A 9,671-nucleotide genomic window follows, 5' to 3' on the forward strand; every position below is an offset into this window, starting at 1 on the left:
AGTTATGTAGAGCACCTCAAGATAAAACATAATATTCGAAATACCTGCTAAATTAGACTAAAATATTAGCACTAAATAATCTGGTGGGTGATAACCTTCAATCTGGATAATAACACAAAACAAATCCTAAGACTAGAGACATTTATCGACCATAATTACGAAAACAAGCAACACCCAAACATGACGGAGAATAAGACGGGAACCGAATCAAAAACGAAAACGTGACTCCTCAACCGACACGGATGATCTAATATTCTCAACACCAGCAATGGTAAAGGTCGAAACCGATCTGTTAAAATCAATAAATGACAAACTGGGTATACTTGAATTAGTTAGTAAAGATATAAAAGACTTGAAGGCAAGCCTAGAGATGAGTGATGAAAAAGCTGCGACATTGGAGAAGGAAACACACGCGCTAAAAGTGACGGTCAATAAGATTGAAACCGAAATGAATGAATTTAAAAAGGAGAACAATGTTCTGAAAGAATGCTTACTGGACATACAAACTAGATCCATGAGAGAGAATTTGATACTTACAGGTATCCAAGAGAAAGAAGGAGAGGTTCCTGAATCTGTAGTTAGAGAGTTCCTTTTTGCAGCGCTTCAGATTCCACGTGAAGTTATCGATAAGATCCAACTTGAACGTGTACACCGCCTCGGACAGAGAGGGCAGAGGTACGAACGCCCAATCGTTGCCAAATTTGCTTCATTTAAAGATAAAATAATGGTTAAAAGCCTGGGTAAAAGACTTGCTGGGACCAAAATTGGCATGAATGATCCGTTTCCGAAAGAAATTGCAGAACGGCGCAAAGTTCTGTATCCAATTTTCAAAGAAAATAGATTAAAAGCGAAACGAGTAGCTCTCGTCGTGGATAAACTATATATTGATAACCAGTTGTTCAGAGACACAAAGATTACTCCATGGTTATTTTAAATATTACAAAGTTCTCATAGATGAGGAAAAGAAACAATTCAAGCCCGGTTACTGATTGTAACAATACAATACAAAATATATATTTTCTTTAAATCTTCACATATAACTAATTGAACACAAGCACTATTTCTACATAGTGAAGATAAAAACTAAGTAAACAGAAGGCACAGTATGTGTGGATGTTGTGGTGTGTGTTTATTTTTATTTGTTATGTTTGGAAAGTTGAGTGAGTGAGTGAGTAATGAAATAGTTGATTATCCCAGAGCCAGTGTATTGCTGTGGGCCGGGTATGAGAAGGCTTTCAATGTTGTTCAAATGATGGATATACTTTTATAATGAATTATACGTCTTATTTATTTATTGTTCTATCATGGGGAACTACATTTTTAAAATAAATTATATCTAATTATTTATTATCCTATTTTAATGGTACGGTCCATGGCCCTATACCCTAGACACCCACATGAATGGCCCAGATACTAAGGAGAAGTCCCTAACTGTTTTATGTGCATGTTGTAAACGGTCTGTATGCAGCCAAAATGAGGACAGGGACCATGAGCAGCACTGCCCCCTCAAGATTCTGAGCCTGCTTGGCAGGGTTGGTCCTGCAAAGCTAAAGCCCCCTAAAGGGAGAGCATAATAAACAAGGAAATTCTCAAAGCTGCTAATGAGAACCTTGACGACCTTGTACCTAGCCGGTGGGGATTCCGGTGGGGTGCCCCCACCCAGGCAGTGGCAGTGCTGGCAACACTAGCTGCAGTAACCCATGGGGAGGGGGTCACACTCGGTCATTCAGAGAGGGGGTATATTATTGTGGCCCTGGTGGCACGAAACCAATCGGACTGCATGGAGATGCTTGGGAACATGGTTAAAATGGATGACCGTATTGTGGGTGTTTCAGGAAGAAGGTGTACATTTGACCTCCATCATCTAGGATGTGACAATGGTAAATAAATCTCTACATTTATGCTCATTTTTTGCGCGGTCTTGCAGGCCTTCTCATGCAGCTGCAACTGCAAGTACATTTGTAAATCATGACCCATCTTGAGTTAGGCTCTGGGATGGTGCAATTGTTGAGAGGGTGAGCTTATGGTTGTGTGGGGGTAAGGGCTGAATGTGTGTGGGTGTATGTGTGTATCCCACAACTGTTGCGAAGGAAGAAGTAAAAGATGTTAGGGACTATAGAGGATGATTCACAGCAATATGTAATAAAAATCGAGGTGAGGGCGATGGAAATGCATTTGGCAATGGATCTGCTTCGGTTCGGTGGATGGGGCTGTGTGCACTTTTCGAAGGATGGATCCCAGTCGGTCCGGGGCTGTGCGATGCGGGGGGTCGGGGGTGGTCTGCCGGGCATTGGGATGACAACCCAACTCGAGATGGGGGCTTTTGGCGGGTGGAATAGTGGGGACCAATTGGAGGTTTGCTTAGTGGAGATGCAAATGTCATGGTACAACTATATAGACACTCAATCATTATGTTACTTTTTAATAGGACGTTTACAAACATATATTTTGATAAAAATAATTGAAAGGTGTGTCTCATTATGGTAAGTGGTGAAATAAGTATAGCCAGTTACAATTGTAATGGCTTAGCAGATAATAAGAAAAGACGATCAGTATTTACCTGGCTAAAAGAGAAGGATTATAATATCTACTGTTTACAGGAAACCCATTCGACAGTTTTAGATTAAGTTTTGTGGAAAAAGAACTGGGGGGGCAAAATATATTTCTCCCATGGGCAAAGAAATTCAAAAGGGGTGATGGTTTTAATTAATAATAACTTTGATCCAAATGTGCAACTTGTCCAAACAGATCGTCAAGGTAGATGGATTATTTTAAATATGTTATTGGACAATAAACATATATGGCTTATTAACCTATACGGTCCGAATAATGATGATCCAAGCTTCTTTGACAATATATATAAGAATGTATCAACTCTACAAGCAACACTAGACTCTATTATTATAGTGGGAGATTTTAATACGGTCTTAAATACCTCTATGGACCGGAAAGGAAATCACACTACAAACTATCACCCTCAGGCACTTAAGGAAATCAGGAATGTCATGGATGTATTGGAATTAGTGGATATATGGAGACTTAAATACCCTGACCTAGTGAGATATACATGGCGGAGGCTTAATCAAGCTAGTCGCCTTGACTACTTTCTTAAATCATTCTCTCTGGCACCAAAAGTTAAAAAGTGTTTGATAGGGGACAGAATGCGGTCGGACCATCACATAATTGGCATATATATTACTCTTACAGAATTTCCACGTGGGCGAGGATATTGGAAATTTAATCAAAGCCTACTAGATGATAAATTGTTTAGAACTAGGACAGAAGAATTTATAACTGACTTTTTTAGACATAACATAGGTACAGCAGATCCCCATATTGTATGGGACACTTTTAAGTGTGCCTTTAGAGGCCATGCAATTCAGTACTCATCTATAAAACAAAAGCAATTTCGATCAAAAGAGTCCATATTAACAAAGGAAATTGAAGGACTAACAGTACAGTTAGATAACAATAAAAACGGTATCATAGAGGCACAGAATAAGTTAGAGGAAAAACAAAAAGAAATGGAGGAACTTATTCAAGAAAGATCCAGTGTAATATATTACAAAAATAAAGCGAACTGGATGGAATATGGGGAAAAATGCACCAAATTCTTTTTCAATCGTCAATATAGAAATGCTACCAAAAAAACGTATTAAAACTTGTTACAAATGATGGAGTCACGCATGATTCACCAAATGATATTTTGAAAGAGGAAGTAAAGTACTTTAAGAATATATTTTCGTTTCAGGCTCCTCCATCTCCACTAACTGAAACTAATTGTATGGATTTTTTCCCTAATAATAATGTAAAATTAACATTTGTACAGAAAGACTCATGTGAAGGCCTAATTACAGAGGAGGAACTACTTGATGCAATTGGGGCCTTTAAGGATGGGAAAACTCCAGGACTGGATGGCATACCAGTGGAAGTATACAAACATTTTTTTGATATACTCAAAGGACCATTATTAGCTTGTTTTAACCACTGCTATATAAATGATAGATTATCAGACACGCAACAAGAAGGTGTGATATCATTATTACTGAAACAGGACCCAAGTGGTATATATAAAGATCCAGTCCATTTAAAAAATTGGAGACCTCTTACACTTCAGTGTTGTGATGCAAAAATCCTAGCAAAATGCTTGGCGCATAGAATAAAAAAAGTTTTGTCAGATATTATTCATCCTAATCAGACAGGTTTTTTACATGGACGATACATTGGAGATAATATAAGGCAAGTACTGGAAACAATGGAACACTATGAAATATCGGGGACACCAGGCCTGGTTTTCATAGCTGATTTTGAAAAGGCTTTTGATAAAGTACGACTGGAGTTTATATATAAATGCCTAGAATATTTCAATTTTGGGGAATCTCTTATAAAATGGGTAAAAATTATGTATAGTAACCCTAGGTGTAAAATAGTAAATAATGGCTACATCTCAGAAAGTTTTAAACTATCTAGAGGAGTAAAACAAGGTTGTCCACTATCGGCATATCTATTTATTATTGCCATCGAAATGTTAGCTGTTAAAATTAGATCAAACATTAATATTAAGGGATTAGAAATCCAGGGCCTAAAAACAAAGGTGTCATTGTACGCTGATGATTCGTGTTTTCTTTTAAAACCACAACTAGAAACTCTCCACGGCCTCTTAGAGGATCTAGATACATTTGCTATCCTCTCTGGATTAAAACCAAATTATGATAAATGTCCCATATTACGTATTGGATCACTAAAAAATACACATTTTACATTGCCATGTAGTTTACCAATTAAATGGTCTGACGGTGATGTGGACATACTCAGTATACAAATCCCAAAAGAAAGAAATGATCTCACTCCAATACATTTTTATAGAAAGTTAGCAAAAATAGATAAGATCTTGCTACCATGGAAAGGAAAATACCTGTCTATTTGTGGGAAAATTTACCCTGATTAACTCTTTAATCATATCACAGTTTACCTATTTGCTTATGGTTTTGCCTACACCTAGTGACCTGCTTTTTAAATTATATGAACAAAAAATATTCAATTTTATTTGGAACGGCAAGCCAGATAAAATTAAAAGGGCCTATTTATATAACGAATATGAATTCGGAGGGCAGAAATTATTAAATATTAAAGCATTAGACCTCTCACTAAAGGCATCAGTCATACAAAAGTTATACTTAAATCCAAACTGGTTCTCTAGTAGATTGGTACGAATGTCTCATCCTATGTTCAAGAAGGGCCTTTTCCCCTTTATTCAGATTACACCTGCTCACTTTCGGTTGCTTGAAAAGGAAATAATTTCCAAAATATCTTTATTTTTTAAACAAGCCTTAGAAAGTTGGTTGCAATTTCAGTTTAATCCACCTGAAAGGACGGAACAAATAGTACAACAAATCTTGTGGTTAAATTCAAATAAAGTAATTGATAAAAAAACTGTATTTATCGAAGAAATGTTTAAAAAAGGTATATTTTTTGTGAATGATATCATAAATAGGACTGGTGGAGTAATGTCACACATGCAGCTAACACAGACATATGGAAATGTCTGCTCTACCCAAAATTACAACCAATTAATTGCGGCATTACCACAAAAATGGAAGAGGCAGGTGGAAGGGGATAAAAGTAAGGAACTTGTATGTCGGCCTTATATTAAAGAACATAAATGGTTAAAGAAAAGTGTGATAAATAAAAACATATACCAATTTCATTTAAGGACCAAAAAACTTACAGCTGTGCCATATAAATTGCAAAATAGTTGGGAAGAAATTTTCGATGTACCCATTCCATGGCACATGGTTTATGAATTGATACGCAAAACAACGCCGGATTCAAAACTTCGAATTTTTCAATTTAAATTATTGTACAAAATTCTTGCAACTAATAGAATGTTATATATATGGGGGATACAATCTTCCCAGCTCTGTAGATTCTGCTGTGAGGAGGCAGAGTCATTAGACCATTTATTTTGGTATTGTCCGCATGTAGCTCGTTTTTGGTCACAGGTCCAGGAATGGTTGAAGAATTGCAACATTTGCGTAGAACTAACGCTACAGATAGCAATACTGGGGGATTTGAAAAGCCATAGTCAATCAATCAATAATATAATAATTATTTTAGCAAAAATGTTTATTTTTAATTTACAATCCGTGGAAGCTATGAGAATAGGAAGATTCAAATCTTTTGTGAAGCATCACAGCACAGTTGAAAAATATATGGCAAATAAAAATCCGAAATGGATGATGTTGGAAGATAGATGGGAAAGGTTGAGTGGAGCTGAAGGGTGGGACTAATAACAAGATAAACAATGTAGGGCATACGGGATCTGTGAAATGTGTATAGGTGCGGAGCTATTGTGAAATAGCACAGTTACAAGTGGAAATCAAACTGGATGGACAACAGAAATAGAGGAAGGACTAAGAACAAACAAGAGAACTATTATAAAGTAGACTGTGTCTGTAAAATGTGTATAAGATGTATAAATTGAAGGTAAAAACAGAAATGTTTATCAGTTTACTCCAATTGGGGGATCGGTGGTAGGGTTTGCGGGGAATAATAATAAAGGTATACTCTTTAAAAAAAGTATGTATGTCTATGTAGGTATGTGTATGTATATATGTGTATATGTATGCATACGTGAATGGATATATATATTTACCCCAAAAAATATGGGGGATTGGAAATGATGCAGACAATTACATTGGAAGCAACATTCTTTCCGCAATATTAAGCTGATCCACCCCCCCCAAATTTTTTTTTTTTTTTTTTTTTAAGTCCTATATCGACATAACATGAAAGGCCACTCAGCAGGGAAGAAGCCACTGCTCCAAAACCGCAATAAAAAAAACAGACTACGGTTTGCAACTGCACATGGGGACAAAGATTGTACTTTTTGGAGAAATGTCCTCTGGTCTGATGAACAAAAATACAACTGTTTGGCCATAATGACCATCGTTATGTTTGAAGGAAAAAGGGGGAGGGTTGCATGCCGAAGAAGCGCCATCCCAACCGTGAACCACGGGGGTGGCAGCATCATGTTGTGGGAGTTTTTTGCTGCAGGAGGGACTGGTGCACTTCACAAAATAGATGGCATCATGAGGTAGGAAAATTATTTGGATATATTGAAGCTTGGTCGCAAATGGGTCTTCCAAATGGACAATGACCCCAAGCATACTTCCAAAGATGTGGCAAAATGGCTTAAGGACAATAAAGTCAAGGTATTGGAGTGGTCATCATGGGCAGAACTGAAAAAGCGTGTGAGCAAGGAGGCCTACAAACCTGACTCAGTTACACCAGCTCTGTCAGGAGGAAATGGCCAAATTCACCCAACTTATTGTGGGAAGCTTGTGGAAAGCTACCCGAAATGTTTGACCCAAGTTAAACAATTTAAAGGCAATGCTACCAAATACTAATTGAGTGTATGTAAACTTCTGACCCACTGGGAATGTGATGAAAGAAAGAAAAGCTGAAAGAAATCATTCTCTCTACTATTATTTTGACATTTCACATTCTTAAAATAAAGTGGTGATCCTAACTGACCTAAGACAGGGAATTTTTACGAGGATTAAATGTCAGGAATTGTTAAACTGAGTTTAAATGTATTTGTATGTGTATGTAAACTTCTGACTTCAACTGTATATGTAGCAGAAAAGCTGTAAAAAAACAAAGATATGTGTCCTCCGAAGAGGGACAAATATGGATGGGTTAATAATAATAAAAAAATTATAAAAATAAACATATGGTGAGCAATGTTTGGAACTGTGAGGGAACAAAAACACACACACACAATTTTTGTTGTATTGTTTATATATCGTGTTATTTTAAATTTGTGTGACTGTCTCATTGTATCAGTGTTTTGTTATTTTTCATGTTCTGTTTTTTTTGTGGACCCCAGGAAGAGTATCTGCTGCTTCTGCAAAAGCAGAATAACCTAACAATCATCGAATCGCAATGCATAAAGAATCGTGAGAATCGCAATACATATCATATCGGCATCTAAGTATGGTGATAATATTGTATCGTGAGGTTCCTGGCAATTCCCAGCCTTACTGGTTATATCTGTTTACAATGATATTCAACATACAGTGTCCATCTAGAACAACAAGAGAATATGAAAGGATATAAATAGCATGTTTATGGTTGTTGGTAACCTGAATAAAGATGAGGTTTATTGTTCAGTCCTGTGCAGTGTAGTCTTAGATGAAAAGGGGACCAAAAAATATAAGAAATTAACCTCTGTCAAGTTTCATTGGGAGCGTCGCTGGTCTCCAGAGATGTTCAATCGGGTTTGGGTTCTGGCTGGGCCACTTAAGGTCACTCCTGCATTGCCTTGGCTGTGTGCTTAGGGTCATTGTCGTTTTGGAAGGTGAACCTTCATCCCAGTCTGAGGTCCTGAGCACTCTGGAACAGGTTTTCATCAAGGATCTCTCTGTACTTTGCTCCATTCATCTTTCCCTCGATCCTGACTAGTCACCCAGTCCCTGCCGCTGAAAAACATCCCCACAGCATGATACTGCCACGCCCATCCTTCACAGTAGGGATGGTGCCAGGTTTCCTCCAGACGTGACGCATACAGGCCAAAGAGTTCAATCTTTGTTTCATCAGACCAGATAATCTTGTTTTTCATGGTCTGAGAGTCCTTTAGGCGCCTCCAAATGGGCTGTCATGTGCCTTTTACTGAGGAGTGGCTTCCATCTGGCCACTCTACCATAAAGGCCTGATTAGGGGAGTGTTGCAAAGATGGTTGTCCTTCTGGAAGGTTCTCCCATCTCCACAGAGGAACTCTAGAGCTCTGCCAGAGTGATCATTGGGTTCTTGGTCACCTCCCTGACCAAGGCCCTTCTCCGATTGCTCAGTTTGGCAGGGCGGTCAGCTCTAGGAAGAGTCTTGGTGGTTCCGAACTTCTTGCATTTAAGAATGGTGGAGGCCACTGTGTTCTTGTGGACCTTCAATGCTGCAGACATGTTTTGGTACCCTTCCCCAGGTCTGTGCCTCGTCACAATCCTGTCTTGGAGCTCTACGGACTATTCCTTTGACCTCATGGCTTGGTTTTTGCTCTGCCATGCACTGTCAACTGTGGGACCTTATATAGACGTGTGTGCCTTTCCAAATCATGTACAATCAATTGAATTTACTAAAGGTGGACTCAAATTAAGTTGTAGAAACATCTCAAGGATGATCAATGCAAACAGGATGCACCTGAGCTCAATTTCGAGACTCATAAAAAATGCTTAATGTATTTTAATACATTTGCTAACATTTCTAAAAACGTGTTTTCACTTTGTCTGTATGGGGTATTGTGTGTTGATTTGAGGAGGAGTAAAAAATGTTTAATACATTTTACAATAAGGCTGTAACGTCACAAAATGTGGAAAAGGGGAAGGTTTCTGAATACTTTCCGAATGCAGTGTATATTTTTCATTAGCAAAATGACAGCTAAGCACATTGAATCTGTTTGTTGTTGATAGCTACTGCCCTCATGGAACCCATCTATTTCAGATGGTATTTGTCTGAAAACACAGTAGGCCTGTGAATACTTGAGTCATGTCAGGCATTGGAACCGAGAGTAATGACCCCTTGCCAAGCCCCCCAGAGGAGCAGCAGGCTGCAACTGGCACCGAAGCAAAGCAGCAGCCAGACAAGGATGGAGAAGATTTGCATCAGAGAGAAGAGAA

The sequence above is a fragment of the Salvelinus fontinalis genome, chromosome 4, assembly GCF_029448725.1.
Source record: "Salvelinus fontinalis isolate EN_2023a chromosome 4, ASM2944872v1, whole genome shotgun sequence".
In the NCBI taxonomy this organism is placed as follows: domain Eukaryota; kingdom Metazoa; phylum Chordata; class Actinopteri; order Salmoniformes; family Salmonidae; genus Salvelinus; species Salvelinus fontinalis.